The following is a 14,738-nucleotide window of genomic DNA, read 5'->3' on the forward strand; positions in this document are numbered from 1 at the left end:
TCATTTTAAATCTCTGGATGTTAGAGGTGGTTTCAAGGAAACAGCTTTGCTAATTGAGTACAAGGAGACGGAGAAACCATACAAGAAGCTGAAGTAACTGGCCAAAAATCACTACTGGTTCTACAGCAGTGAAAAGCTCTTCCAGGAGCCAGTCCAGAGCAACAACATCTCTTTCGTTGTTAAACAATGGGAGAATTCAATTCTCTCGACACTGATTTTAAGCATACAACAAAGTTTACTGTTCTATTTCAACAGAGTAAGAAACATTTACGAATATCTGAATACTGGCCATTACTACTTGTGGTCTCAACTACTTCTATAGAAAGCCTCTACTTATCTCAAGATTTTGGGGGCATGGTTCCACAAAAGCCTAAATCAAACTCAGGACTGCAGTTTTTCCACACCCACTTACATCTAGTTGCCCCCATGAAGCAAATTCAGCTGACCAACTCATTGCCTGGTGATGCAACTGCCAGCATGCAAGTGGGAAGAGATGGGGCCACAGCAGTCCAGATGCAAGCCAACCTAATTTTCATGGGAAGCCGTGACTTTTACTCCCCTAAATGCTGTGGTGTTATTCTCAACATAGCAAGAGCTGTAAACACACTTGTATAGCCTTTGTCAATAAGCTGGGGAAAAAGAGAAAAAAAATAATCCTTTCTCCAGCATGAACATAAAAAAAAAAAAAAAAAGCCCTACAAGGAGAGATCTGTGTCCATTTAGTCCAGCAGTCTGCCTAGAACAGCTCAAACTGGAAACGCTGCATAGGGAGAACCATCAGTCACGTCTGTGGTTTACCACCCTCATCCCAACGCCCAGGCATGGGATTGGGGATCTCTGCATTTGGATCTGCTGATACCTTTCCAAACCTACAGCGTCTAAACGGTCTCTTACCAAAACAGATTTTCCATCAGTTGTGGTGTGTTTTCCCCACTTCTTCCTCCTACAAGCTACACGCTCACCACAAAACTCCCTGCATCTACCTAAAAAGCTGGCCTTGTGCAAGTGCTAGAAACCACACCCCAGAACAGCAATCAAGCCGGGACAGAATGAATTTCTACAAAGAACACAGAAGTGGTAGCAGCAGAGCTATGCTACCTGCCTTCTTACAAACAGCCAGAAGAAACCAGAATTGCCAAACTCAATTACCAGGTGCTTCTGTTGAAATTACCATCCAGAGGAGCACGTGGATTACATGCAAGTCAGCTCTGCAGCTAAGACAGTTCTCAAGCTTACATGTTCCCCTTCACACTTTTTTAACATATGTAATACATGTAAAGTCCTTTCAGCCATCTCCACCAAGAAATGCTCAGTCCACCATCAGGCTACTCACTGTAACACTCCGGAGCTCAGAAAGTGTCAAACATTTGTGTCAAGTCTCCACACATGATGCATTATCATAGCTCAAAATTATTAAGTGCTGGTTAATCCTTCTTCCACAGCTTTACCCTCCCTAGTTTCACTCCTGATTAATTCAGTACTTTACTCAGCATCCATTTCGAAATGAGGATCACTGCATATAAACTAATTTCACACAATACATGTAATATATACATACAATATATAAGATATGATTCAATAAGTAATTTTAACACAAAGTAATTTTACAAAGCTATTATTTTCTGAAGTGCATTCAATAAAAATCACTTTGCTTCAGCCTCACTGAGCGTCTTCCATGCTATGAACTGGGAAGGAAGAACTCCTTTAGCAATACAGGCTTGGGAGTGACTGGCTGGGCAGCAGCGCTGCTGACAAGGTCCTAAGGCTGCTTGGCAGACAGCGAGCTGAACGCGAGCCAGCACTGTGCCCTGGCAGCCAAGAAGCAACGTCCATCCTACCAACAGCTCACTAACACTGCAGCCACAGATAAGGATTTTTTAGAGTCACAAGTTTGGACTAAATATATGGGACGCTATTTAACACACCTCCAATATATACCAATACCTGCTTACTTTCTCCTGTGCAGAAGATTTTGCTGGTTTGAGCACGTTCCAGATTTCTGAGGAGAAGTCCTACACCTACCCTGTTCAGAAAGAGGGAAGCTGGTGAAACAGAAGAAGAGCTGCTCCCCATCTCTTTTCTTTGGCATGATCACCATTCATTTGATCACCAAGTCTGACCTCTGAGGAATTACAGTTCTCTAAACGTATATGAAACAAAAGAAGTTCAGTAACTTGCAGCTGGCTGAAGCAACATTCAGAATTTTTTGCCACAATCTTGATTCAAAGATGTTAAGAAATTAAGAAATGCACAACCACTCTTCCTATCATAATCCAATGGTTAATCACCGGCAGTGTGAAAAACTTAAAAGTCTAACTTGAACTTATCCAGTTATAAATTCTTCTTGCGTTTGTCAGCAAAATTAAAAAAGCTCATTAATATCCAGTATTATCTTGCCAGGGAGGTATCTGAGGACCCTAAATCAAGTCACCTCTCAGCTATGCTGAAAAGCTGCACATTTAACGCTTAACACTTCACTGCATGGCACTACTGCTTACATTTCCATCAAACTGGAGATTAATCCCCCTTGCAGAAAGTAGTTTTTTGTTTGTTTATTTAAGTGCTGATGCCAGAACTGTACATAGTATTTTGGTAATGACTTCAACCCACCCCACACAGGCAAGAATGCAACTCATTCCATTACTGCATTTGAGAACTACATTAGCCTCTTTGTCACAGCATCACCTTAGAAACTCACATTTGAGCTATTCATCCACTATGACTCCAAAACGCAGCTCAGCCACAACTTTCTGGGATACCATGTGCCTTGATTTAAATTCAGCTGAATCACCTTGTTTCCAACTTGACATAGGGCAACCTTAGCATGCACCTACATCACCTGACAATCGTAACGGTTGCCTTAGTGCCATTTGCTTTTCCATGAACCACAATTCTATCACACAGAAGTTTTAAATCAACAGACCTTTTGCACCAACAAAATCAGTAACAAAAACAAACTGACAAGCAATTACCAGTTTTTGCTGAACATCCATGGAAACTATTCAGTCTTGTACACCCCCAGACTATTCCTGAACTATCTTGAGCTGAATCGCATTTACAGACATTTAGTATTGATTTTTATATTCTCTAAGATCCTTAACATCAAGAGAGATACCTTTAAAAAAGTCAGGTAATAAATTTAACAAGCCCTTTTTTCCCTAAAGCCTTATTTACAAGGAATAATTACATACTTTTCTCTCCCTGTTAACTAAATTCTGTATCAAGAATAAATGGGAGAGCTGGTAATAATGTAAACCATATACATGCATGATCAGCATGCAGTGCTAATCAAATACCCAGGGTAGCTCAGGTGTCTGCACAGCACTGCATGACTAGCTGCCATGTCCATCCACTCCACCTCCTTCTAATAGTGATACATCTGCACTTCTGTGACCTCGTGGAATTTCCCTAGCATTCCAAAGTGCATCAGCTATACAATATTCCTTCCAGTACTACAGCTAGGGATATTCCAGTGTCAGAAGTGGAAAAAAATACCTTAGCCAAGGCAAACATATCTCTCACCTCCCAGTGTTATTTGGTGGTGGGCTTTCTGGGTGTTTTTTGTTTTACGTTTTGCCTTGTGTTTGCGTTTTGGTTTGTTAAAAAAAAAAAAAAAAAAAAAAAAAAAAAAAAAAAACCACACACCAAAACCCCACAACGGGAATTTCAGAAGCTTTCAGAACAGCAATCTCATTCTAAATACCTGAAAGTGGGAGTAAGGCTTACTCTGACATCCTAGTTATGGCAAGTAATATATTGTATATAATTGGACCAAACTACTTTCTCCTCTACTTTACAGATAGCTACTTTACCTGCTGATCTTTGAGACACATACAAGCTTCTAATCATGATGCATAATAATACAGACAAAGGTGCATTTTACGCTCCAAACAAGCTGTGATTTGGCTTCTGTTTTGTTAGAATTTGACAAGTTCAATGATGCCAACAGAAATTCTTAGATTCTGGGGAAAAAAAGAAGAGAGGTAAAGTAAGACTTTCAGTATAAGCTGAACTTAGTTCACAGTCTCTTACCATTTGAGTGAAGCTCTCCATTGAAACCCATGAAGCTTTAGAAACTTCATGAGTTTGTTGCTATGGCAGAAAAATAAGACGACACCGACAGCTGACTGACAAAACAGTATGTATTCGGCCACACTACCTGAACCACGGGCTGTGAAGAAAACACCCTGCAGCACAGCTTGCTGCACTGCTACCAGTACATCAGCCCTCCTCTATGTTAACTGGTCAGCATCTCCTAACTGGTCACTGCACTACTTCTGCTCTTCAATGCTTTTAAACATACCTGGCCTCGCCTCTTAATATCAACTTCATACAGCACCCCAAAATCCTCAGGTAGCTGACAGCAAAGAGCACAAAGGCTGGAACTGAAGGGTCTCTAAAACCAGACCTTTACATAAGAAATGCAACTGTAAACATCTATGACTCACAATATGACATAGGGATAGTTAAAGAACAGCTCTTCAGGAATCCATTCGTTCTATCACAGATCTCCCCTAAGCAACACACATTACCTGCACCGTTCTTGAGAGCTGTTTCTGCACTACTTCTGTATTTTCACCTGTTAAGAACCATATTGAAAAGACGTTAAGATTTGATAGTTTCCAAATATTTATAATACTAAATGAGGGGAAACTTCACTTTAGCTTTCATTTATATTAGACAGCAAAACCAAGTTGGTCAGTGTATAGTTACCTGCATGTTAATACGACCTGAAATATAAAACTCCCTACCCACCTCATGTTCATTGTACTCTTCCTTTCAAGGTTATTTTTGTTAATCAGAAAATACTGAGATCACTCAGCTGAGCAGGTGTTGGTTAGTTTTCACATTAAATATGTCTAAAATAAGCATATCTCACTTAATTCCTGAAGAATGACGGATCATCACTGAGAAGCAGGAGGAGCAGGAAAACAGGGTCTGTTAAACACAATTCAAATAGCCCACAGTACAAAAAAAAAAAAAGCAACATCTTCCATTACCGTACCCAAGACAGGACAGAGATTCTTTCTAAATTTCAGCAAAAAATATGACAGAACAAAAGCTGTGTTCTGGACTGCTTTTATGATCAGTAGGTATAACCTTTGAAGAAAAAACCCCCGAAATTTTCTGGAACTGTATGCATCTCTAAGACCACGTAGCACTGCAGAGCAGTAGAGCTTGATACTGTATTAAAACATCAAGGTTTAGTACAAGACAGACTTAACTGGGCATCTGAACTAGAGCCAAATGGATGAAGAGAGGTTTAAAGTTAAGAAAACAAATCAGTACAGTTCAGTGAGTTAACACAAACAGAACAACCACTGAGTCAAGGCTTTGGTTTCTCTCAGCTCCAGTGTGGAAGCTGATGACCAGCACTTCAGCCAGTGTGTGCGTGCCTTCATGTGTGCGGGTAGCAGCAGCAGCTGTTCCTTATGGCACGTATTTCTCAAGCACATGCAAGCACAGGAAGAAACAGCATTTGTGATCCCAATGCTCTAATACTCCCTCAAGCATTCCCTCTCTGGTAAAGAAGAGGTGAGAGAAGCAAGAGTTGCCAGGATGAGTGAATCGCAGAGCTTTTATGTAAACAGAATCAATATATATAATACATCTGAAACAGCTAATGTACAAAAAAGCCCATCAGAGCAGGAAGAGCTCTCCAGAGGTCAGAACTCAACACAGCTTGCCATTACGAGTGATGAAGAATCTGCCAAAGCATGAGGAATAGGGCAAGGAATAGGCCGGCTCTTCTGAGAGAGCAGATAAGCCTAATAATGATCAACACCTGACTTCCAAAAAATCTTTGTCAGAAAAAGCAGTTGTTCTTCAACATGCAGTACTAAAAGGAAAAGAAGAAATTACGTTCCGGAGTAGGCTCCCTGCAGAAATTCCTAAGCAAGTCAGTAATCATGTATACTTATTTTTTTCAGGTTAGTGCTGAGTAACATGGGTCAGGCAGGTATCAACCTGCAGCTGTAAGAGCGGTAGCGATACACACAAATTAGCTACGAGTCATATTCTAGATAAGCCCACTAATATGAAAAGCAGTTCTTGAAATAGCTTTTTTCCCTCAATAACGCTGCAGGCACAAGTTGCCAGAAAGCTTAACGCCGTAGTGGCAGTTTCCCAAGCTCTGTCCAAACTGGATGAGACTCGCTGTACCACCTCAGTTTGCAAGGCCACTTGAGGCTATGGGAGCCTCAAGTTTCACACCTTCTGTTCTAACACTGCTCCTCCAAAATATCCCACAAAGTTTCAAGAGCGTTAATGAAGCCATTCTGTTCATCCTAATAACCTCTCTCATGTATAGTGTAAGTAGAGAGGACATTAAAACTGAGCTAGCTCTATACATCCAGAAGAAACGCAAGATGGAAGTAAAAAAAAACATGTATCAACCTAAAATGAGGGCAAAGCAAGGCTTGCTTTTATGCTAAAACTGCTCTTTTCCTTGCTTCAGTTCTAATGATGTCTTCCATACTCAAGTGGAATGTTCGGTACGGCTCAAGTAAGAACCACAGCTTGAATACAATACAGAGCTGTGTCTTATACCCAACAGACTCCTTTGCAAATTCAACAGGCTCTGCAGAAGCAGAATGAACCAGAACTTGAGAAAAATATTTACACACTTCCTGCACTGAAACAAAACACACGTATGCTGGAAGTGGTAAACAGTATTTCAGGTACTTCTAACAACACCTCTGGAGTGTATTACCAAAATTCAGTAACTGGCAGGAGGTGAGGAACTGCCGTGCATTTATTGAAGAGGGGGAAAGCTGCGTGAAATAAAAAACAAAAAAAGGAAGTCACAAACAGAAAAGCGAGCTCATTCTCACCAACGTGCAAGCCCTAAGGATTACACCGAGCAGAAAAGGATGCATACAACATGACAAAACCCCTTCCTGCATCAAAGTCATTTCACAAAGCGACAGCAAGGCCGAATCTGGTACCGCGTCAAGACATTTACTGTAAGAAATTTAAAGTTGACGCTGAGAACAAAAAGCAAATTGTCTACACACAGAATATGTGCGATCTCCTCTCCTGCATCACAAAAAGAACCGGATTTTGTGCCTCCCCGTCCGGCTGGCCACAGAACAGCCCCATGCAAGAAAATGGGATAAAACCGGGATAAAACCGGGGCTTGCGACGGGCTTTCGGGCTGGGTCCCCAGGCAGGCACCGGGCGCCCGGGCCAAGGCGAAGCAAGCGACACAACTTGTCACCGGCTCGGTGGGTGCCCGGCTGCGCCCCGCTCCCGGCCGCGCCGCCGAGGGGCCTGAAGCCCCGCGGGGACCCGGGGAGGGGGGGGGGGGGCGGCGGGACACCCGCTCCCCAGGAGCGGAGCGAGAGGCGAGGGGGGGGTGGGGGGGTGGCGGCCGGGCAGCGCGGCGAGAGCGGGCGCCCCCCAGCCGTGCCCGCGCCCCGGTGCTGCATGGCGCTGCTCAGCCTGCCTTGCAGAGGGAGCTCGAGTCCCGCTCTGCGCCTCGCAGCGCCTCTCACTCCGCAGCACACGCAGCGCAGCGAGGCGGCGGCCGGCAGGAGCGGGACACGCAGCCGCCGCCGCCGCCAGCGCCCCGCGGGCAGGAGCCGGCCGGACACCAAGGGAGGCCACGGGCAGCGGGCGGAGGGCGCCGGGCCGAGGCCCGCAGAGGTTCGCGCGAAGGCGGCGGAGGCGGGGTGGGGGGGTGGGGGGGGGGGAAGCGGCGGCGGGGCGGGTGGGGAGCGAGCCCGACCCGACTCGGCGGGGTGGGGAAGGTGGGGGAAGGGAGGAGGAAGGGACGGGAGGGGAAGGGAAGGGAAGGGGGGGGGGGAGCCCGGCGACTGGCGGGGAGGGGAGGGGGCGGTAATCAGCCCCGGTGGCGGGGCGGAGGAGACAAAGGAAAGAAAATGGAGTCGCGGCCGCCGGCTCGGCCGGGCGGGGACGGCGGGAAGGGAGGCCCGGGCGGGCCCGCAGCCCAGCGCCGCGCTGTGGGGAATGGCGGCGGTGGCAGGCAGGCGCCGGCCGCGCTGGGGACGATAGAGGGAGACAAAGCCCCCTGCTTCCCCGGCGGCGGCCGCTGCGGGGCCCCAGCCGAACCGGAGCCCCATCGTGACACCTAGAGGCCGGAGGAAAGCGACTGCAAACCCCCCGCCACCGCTTACCTGCGCCCGCACCCCAGCGAGCTCGCTCCGGCCGCCGGGCCCCGCCGCCGACCCGCGCCGCCCACGGGCCCCGCGGAGCCGCCGCGCCCCGCACGCCCCGCCGCGGCCGCCGCTAGCGCCCAGCACCAGCCCGCGGTTTAATCGCTCCACAGTCGCTTCGGACACAAAATGGCGGCGGGCGGGCGGAGTGCGCTTGCGCCAGCGCGGCTGCCGCGGCCGGCGGCCGGAGCGGGGAGGGGTGGGAGGAGGGAGGGAGGGCGCGCGGGGAAGCGGGCGCGCGGGGCAGGCTGGGAGCGGTGGGGCGGGCCCGGGAGGGTGCGCGTCGCGCGCCAACTTCAAACGCGGGGGCCCGCGGCGTCAGCCGGCGTGCGCCTGTGCGTGCGTCACTGCGTCACGCGTCGTTGGCGGGCGGGCGGCCGCGCCGGGCCGGGCCCTATCGAGCCTTGCTGGCTGCTGCGCCCCTCTGCTGCGCCCCCGGTGCCCTGGCCGCTGCGAGCGCGGGGGTCCGGTGTCCCCGGTGTTTCCGGCACCGGCGGCCCGAGCGGCGGGCGGCGTCGAGCGCCCGCGGCCCTGCGCGCCTCTCCCAGCCCTCGCGTAAGCTGAGGCAGCCCCTCAGGAGGAACCCCGAGGCCCACCCGAGTAGGAGGCTGTGCCTCGGCTCCGGGGGAGGGCCGCGGCAAAAACCCACGCTGAAATAGGTGCCCCCCGCCGTTCTGAGGAGGGGGTCGCTGGCTCAAAGACTGATGCTTTTCTTAGAAGGACAGTCTTTTCCTCTCACCTTTTCTTGGAAGAGGGGGCAATACTGCTATGAATTAATCGCCAGGAGGTTGCAGTGCAATTGTATAAATACCAACAGATTACTGGATTTAGACGGTATTTGCCTGGTGGTTTTAAAGGACCTTGGGACTTGCCAAGCTTGTAATCAAGTGGGACAAACTGCTCGAGTTAGCTTCAGTGCTGCAGGAATTGTGAATGTGGTGCCAGGTATTTCGCAGGGAGCTTCTAGGGGAATTAACGCGGTCAGGTCCTGTCCATCAGAAGCTGGATGTGCTGCGTTTGCTGTCTGCACCTTTCCCCCTCCACCACCAAAAAGGTGGAAACAGCCACAGCGTTCATAGCAAGATAGGCAAATTTGTATGAGAAAGCACAGGGGATTGCATGTCTTTAATTTTCTGCAGTTTCCTGTGTTGCTGAATCTTCTGGGTTTAGCATACTTTTTCATCTTCAGTAACATTGCTGCAGACCCATAGCTGATTGACAGGCAAGCTGAGGGGAGAATTCTATGAGCTCATGCTGCATCCCCTTTGTATTTTCTTTCCATAAAAGCATGTGAAATAGAGCCAGAGTAATGGGTTAAAATATTAATAGTTCAAAACCTATATACGTTGGAAGGAAGGAGCAAGTTTTGCTCCATTTTACTCCTCCATCAGTCCCTGGTAGACAATAAGGCCAGGAATTCAGAGAGAAGACTATATGTATAGAGAGACTTCAACACAAACCTGTGCTGATAGGACTAAAAGAGTTGTAAGGCTGTTACAGTAGAAACTGATGTTAAAAATCTTTCCTCAATTTTTTGCCTCTTGAGATATCACTGCAGGGCAGAGTAAAAGCTGTTTGACTGCCTGGGCTTAACCCCAACCTGCTTAGCAAGCAACAAAACCATCAGACAAATGTAGCATATGTTAACATGCATAAACTATGGCTTCAAATACTGGTCTGAATAATGCTTGTGTATTGCTGAACCGTGTCATGGAGAAGGGTCTAGCAGGCTGCTGCTCCATGATGAGGGGGGGTGGGCTGAGAGGTGGTGAGTGAGAAGGGCCCTGACGCTGCTTTACGGGTTTCTCCTGCCTAAGCTCTCCCAGTCCTTGCAAAGAAGCAGAGCACCGGGGGCAGTGCTGTGGGGCTGCATTGTAGGCGCCGATACTCCTTTTGGGGCTGTTGACAACCGAGTCCAATTTGCCTGCTGATGATTATGACACCAGGCTGAGTCCATTAATTCCTTACAGGGAGGGAACTGTAGCTCACCAAGCAGCCAGGGGGGACCAGCTGTGTTGAGTCACAAGGATGTGGCTTTGTGTCTTCAGCCTTGGCTGAAGGAGAAAATATTAGTTACAAAGCAATGGCAAAAGTGACCATTAATTAGAGAAGTGACGATGTGTAGCCCACAACCATGACTTCTGGGGTCTTCATTGCCTGAGAAATTTGAATTATAGGAACAGAATATGCTGAGCTGGAAGGAACCCACAAGGATCTTTGAGTCCAGCTGCTGTTGGACTATGAAAAACTGCTAAAATCCAGAAAGCCTCAGGTCCGTTGCCTTCCCTTCGTCCACTAGGTGGGTTGCTGTAAAAGAAAATTAATTCAGTATGGCATGAAGAATCTGCTGAGAACATTTCTGGGGAAATGAGATTCTGTGGTGTGATTTAAAAAAAAAAAATAATTTCCATATATTCTAAGCTGCCAACCCATCAATTCTCATGCTGTAATTTTGGGGAGAATGACATATATTTCATGTGTAGCTGTGAATCCTGCCTTAAGCTAAAAACTTAGTTCAGGCACAAATCAAAATGGAGAGGAGCACTGGCTTTATGTAAAATTGCTTCTTATGTTCCTTCAAATACGCATCCAGGGCTGGGGGTAAATGAGTGCTCTGCCTTTTGTTTGTAGCCATCCTGTGACAAACGGTCACTTGTCTTTGGTAGTCGGAGTGTCACTGCTTAGGAAACGGAAGTTGTTCCAGCAAGCACCCATTCCTGGACTTCAGCCAGAAGTGCCCCCCCTGACATGTTGATCTTGGGTTCCTCACTTGGAGATGCTTTCAAGCTGATTTGCAGAGGATTCAAGCCCTCAGCTTCAGTCCTAATTGTGGATGCTCCTGAAAATCATCCTCCAAGCCTGTCCGAATTAGCCACCCAGAAGCAGACGCTCCTAGAAAAGTTAGGCCTGAGTGAGGTCTCTCCCAGAGACACCTTGCCTGTGAGCAGAATGGCAAGAACCAAAGCCAAGGAGCTCCTGGCCACCTTGCTGAGGTCCTGAGTGAGCTCACCTGCCTCGTTCCCTGCTCCTCCTAGCTCTGTCCTTCCATCAGCCTCACGCTGTACAAGCCCTCGGGAGTCACCACCGCTCTCCTCACTCAGGCAGTAGTGGAGTTTGAGAGCCAGCATTAAATGAAGTTTTGGAGGCTGCCTGGAGCACGCTTTGGTCTCTGTGTGAAATGAGGCCCCAGCTGTCACCTTAGGAGTGGCCCTCGGAGAACAAGCCCATATGTATGTGCCTGACAGCCCTGTGAAGAACATGTCAATGATCATGAGGATGTTGTTGCTTTGCTGTGGTTCAATGCAGACTGCTTAGCTGTTTGAATCGTTTCTAAGTGCCCTGGTGAATGCCTTGGAAACATGATTTCATACAAGCCTGGGATAAGGTGAGAGGTCCAACGCTGTGGCGGCTCACACCAGAGATTCCCAAACTAAAGCCCCCTAAAAATGGCGTGACATCCAGGTTTAAGTCATTTCATGAGGCGTGATCAGAGCTTGTGGTGCTCCAAAGTGGCAGCACCTGCTTGGGGTCATTCTGGCTGGTGGGTGCAAGTGGCAGCACCTGCTTGGGGTCATTCTGGCTGGTGGGTGCTCTTGGTGTCACAGCCTGCACCAGCCCCGATGCCATCCAAGAGAAGGGTATGATAAACTGATTGGTTATTTTGTGCTGATGATCTGCAGGGGCTCCTCAGGATACTACCCTGAGACCAGCAAGTAAAAACTGATACCAAAGACTGCTCCAGAATCCATATGCATGCATTTAACTAAAAGCAAAACAGCAGTAAATGGGGAAAAGGAATGTCTTTTCAAAGCCGGAGCACATGGGTAATGTAACCGTGACAGAGACACCCTCCCACGGGCTGCAGCTCCTGCAAGAAAAGCAAGTAGCTGCTGAGCACGAGCACGTCCATACGAGAGGGAGATGTTTCAAGCGCTGACACAGATTTGGCTGACAAATGTGGTGCTGGCACATGGTCTCCTTTGAAATAGCAAGCACGTTGCTGCAAAACGAGCTCTGCGGTGCTGTGTCTGTCCCCGTGTGCTGTGAGAGTGGCTCCCAGGGAGTTCACCCCATGGAGTGCTGCAGTTCCTGCACAAGGGCTTGAGGAGATGTTAAATCCTGGAAGGAAAAGTTGAGTTCCCTGCCTCCTTTCAAACAGCTGGTTCTTGTAATGGTTGTTCTACTCCTCCCCAACCCTAAAAAAAAATACCAAAAACCCCACCCCAAACCTAAGCAGGATGCAAACTTCAGTGAGTGCTGTCCAAAAATCAAAAATTTTTTTTTTAACTTTATTCCAGTTAAAATGGCAGTCCTGCAATTCCAGGTGACCTGGCAGTGTCCATGGGGCAGAGGTCTTTGGCAGTGCTGGCATAGACCCATTAAGACAAGGGGCTGGGCAACAGATTCCTAAATTAATCTCCTTGGGATGTTTTCCCTAGATGTTCTTAAAACCACATAAATAATGAGGTTATTCTTTGCAGTTCCAGGAGCAGAGTCATTTTGTCCTGACCTGCAGCTCCCTGCCCGCCCTGACGGAAGGCTGCTTTCCTGCTCCAGTCTCGCTACAGCCAAGGTGTAACTTATCCTGGCAGGTGGTGCTGCACTGCAGGGACGGGGCTGGGTTTCGGCAGGGCAAGGAGGACTCACACGCAGGTGAGTGAATTGACTTTGTGGCTCTGACTGCTGGAGCGCTGGGCTGGCTTTATTTGCAGGGGTTACTCAGGGGAAAAACAAACCAAAACATCTAAGATGGCTGAGCCACTTTCCACCACTTGGGTGCTCTTATCCACGGTTGCACATGCCAGCTGGGACCCATATCCCACATCTCCTGCTGCCTGCAGCTGGCGGTGCAATGCAGCGCTTTGGGAGAAACACTGTTCTTCCCTCCTGTGGTTTGTCCAGTTCCCAAGGTAGGTGAAAGAAGGCTAAGTGAGCAGTGATACAGCAAAGTGGCTCCTGGTTACCCCCTTGCCACCATCCCAGGTAAATCTGCACCCAAAAGGGGTTACGCTGAGGTAGTGTCCCACCTGGGACACCCTGCGCATGTACCATGACGCACTCTGCAGCATTCGTGTGGGGCTGCAGCATGGCCCTGCCCTGTGTGTCCAGCTGCATGTGGCATTCTGCCTGAGCCAGGCCAAAAATCTCTGCTCTGGTGAGGAAGAAGGACGTGGAGGCTGTAACCTACTGGCACTTGCGTAGAAACCCTGGGAAGCACTGATGGACTTGCTGCTTGGCCTGGGGGCTGTAAATCTCCAGCTCTACCCATGCTGGCAGTGCCCCTGCAACCACTGCCTGCTTTGGTGGGTGGCAGGCAGTGCCACAGGGGTCCCTTCTGCTGCCATCCGGGGCATCTTTGCTACTCTAACCTACTCCCCTCCCAGGATCATAAGGGCCACTAAGATGATTAAGGGATTGGAGCAGCTGTCCTATAAGAAGAGACTGAGAGAGCTGGGGATGTTTAGCTTGGAAAAAATGAAGGCTGGCCCCGGCATGGGGGGTTCTTCTCCATGTGTGTTAATACCTGGTGGGGCTAAAGAAGGCGGATGCTCCTCAGTGGTGCCCAGTGAAAGACCAAACACCAAATTGAAACTGAAGTACAGAGATTCGAGTTAGAACTCCAGAAAAGCTTTTTCTGTAAGGATGGTCAAGCACTGGCATGGGCTTGCCAGAGTGGTTCTGACATCTCCATCCTCAGAGATGCTCAAAACCCAACCAGATGTGGACCCAAGCTCTAGCTGACCCTGCTTTGAGCAGCAGGGAGTACATGAGCATTTCCAAAGGTCCCTTCCCATCGCAACTATTCTGCGAGTCTTTGATCCGTTGTGGCTCACTGATGAGACCTGCACCAAGAGGTGCCAAATCCTTATGGGAACAGGTCTGAAAAAGCAGTTCAGCTGCGTTTCCACCACAGGTACAGAAGACAGTAGAAGCTAGGGCTGGGCATCTCCATTGTACAGCTTCAACACAGCCACCTTGAGCCACCTTGGGTGACACTTCCCATGCCCAGCAGCCAAATTTTGGCAACATCTCGGCAACTCTTGCAAAGCTCAGGGAAGGTGGAAACTCCTTCCACTGCCAAAAAGAAGAAACCTGCTCCCCTTTTGGTGAAACCAAAGGCCACTGTGGGAGCAGTGCTGATCCTCAGCTGTCCAAGCACCTGAGAAACGCCCAGCTGAGCCCAGCTTTGTCCCTCGGTCCAGAAGCATTCATCTGCACATTTATAAGGACAACACTGGAAATGGCATTCAAATTGCCACAGTGATGGCACCCCTGCAAGGCAGGACAGTGAGGGTGCTGTGGGACTGCGCAGTTCCATGCATGGCCAGGGTGATCCTCTGCCCTGGTTGTGCCATGCCAGGAGGGCCAAGGCTTCTGTACCTTCTGCTGGGTCTCCAGCACACCTGGCTGCGAGAGGCACCCAGCAGCCCCACATGCTGGCCCAGGCTGGAGCTTGCTGGTGGCTGAGATGCAGGGCAGGGCAATGCCAGAAATCGCAGTTATGCCCCGCTGCCACCCTCCAGCCTGCTGCGCTGATCCCAACTTGCTTACCCTGCCCCT

The 14,738-nt window shown here is 49.0% G+C and overlaps 1 protein-coding gene and 1 long non-coding RNA gene across 22 annotated transcripts in view; one reads left to right on the forward strand and one right to left on the reverse strand.

Annotated features, from left to right (window-relative positions):
* The window catches only part of CTCF (CCCTC-binding factor), a 36,661-nt gene extending 28,314 nt beyond the window's left edge, over window positions 1-8,347 (reverse strand). For 4 of the 21 annotated variants that reach the window (XM_056360707.1, XM_056360699.1, XM_056360694.1 and 1 more), the window contains exon 1: window positions 8,139-8,279. The gene's annotated coding sequence lies outside the window, so the exon portion shown is untranslated. Of the gene's footprint in view, window positions 1-1,944; window positions 2,141-3,812; window positions 3,963-8,138 lie in introns of those variants that run through there. The other 17 variants (XM_056360706.1, XM_056360700.1, XM_056360691.1 and 14 more) reach the window with 9 other exon arrangements.
* Window positions 7,348-14,715, forward strand: LOC130159271 (uncharacterized). Its single transcript, XR_008825684.1, has 3 exons — window positions 7,348-7,647; window positions 12,659-12,830; window positions 14,092-14,715. It is a non-coding gene; the product is annotated as an uncharacterized LOC130159271 (long non-coding RNA).
* Window positions 14,716-14,738: the final 23 nt, after the last annotated feature.

This window comes from Falco biarmicus, chromosome 15 (assembly GCF_023638135.1).
Source record: "Falco biarmicus isolate bFalBia1 chromosome 15, bFalBia1.pri, whole genome shotgun sequence".
Classification (NCBI taxonomy): domain Eukaryota; kingdom Metazoa; phylum Chordata; class Aves; order Falconiformes; family Falconidae; genus Falco; species Falco biarmicus.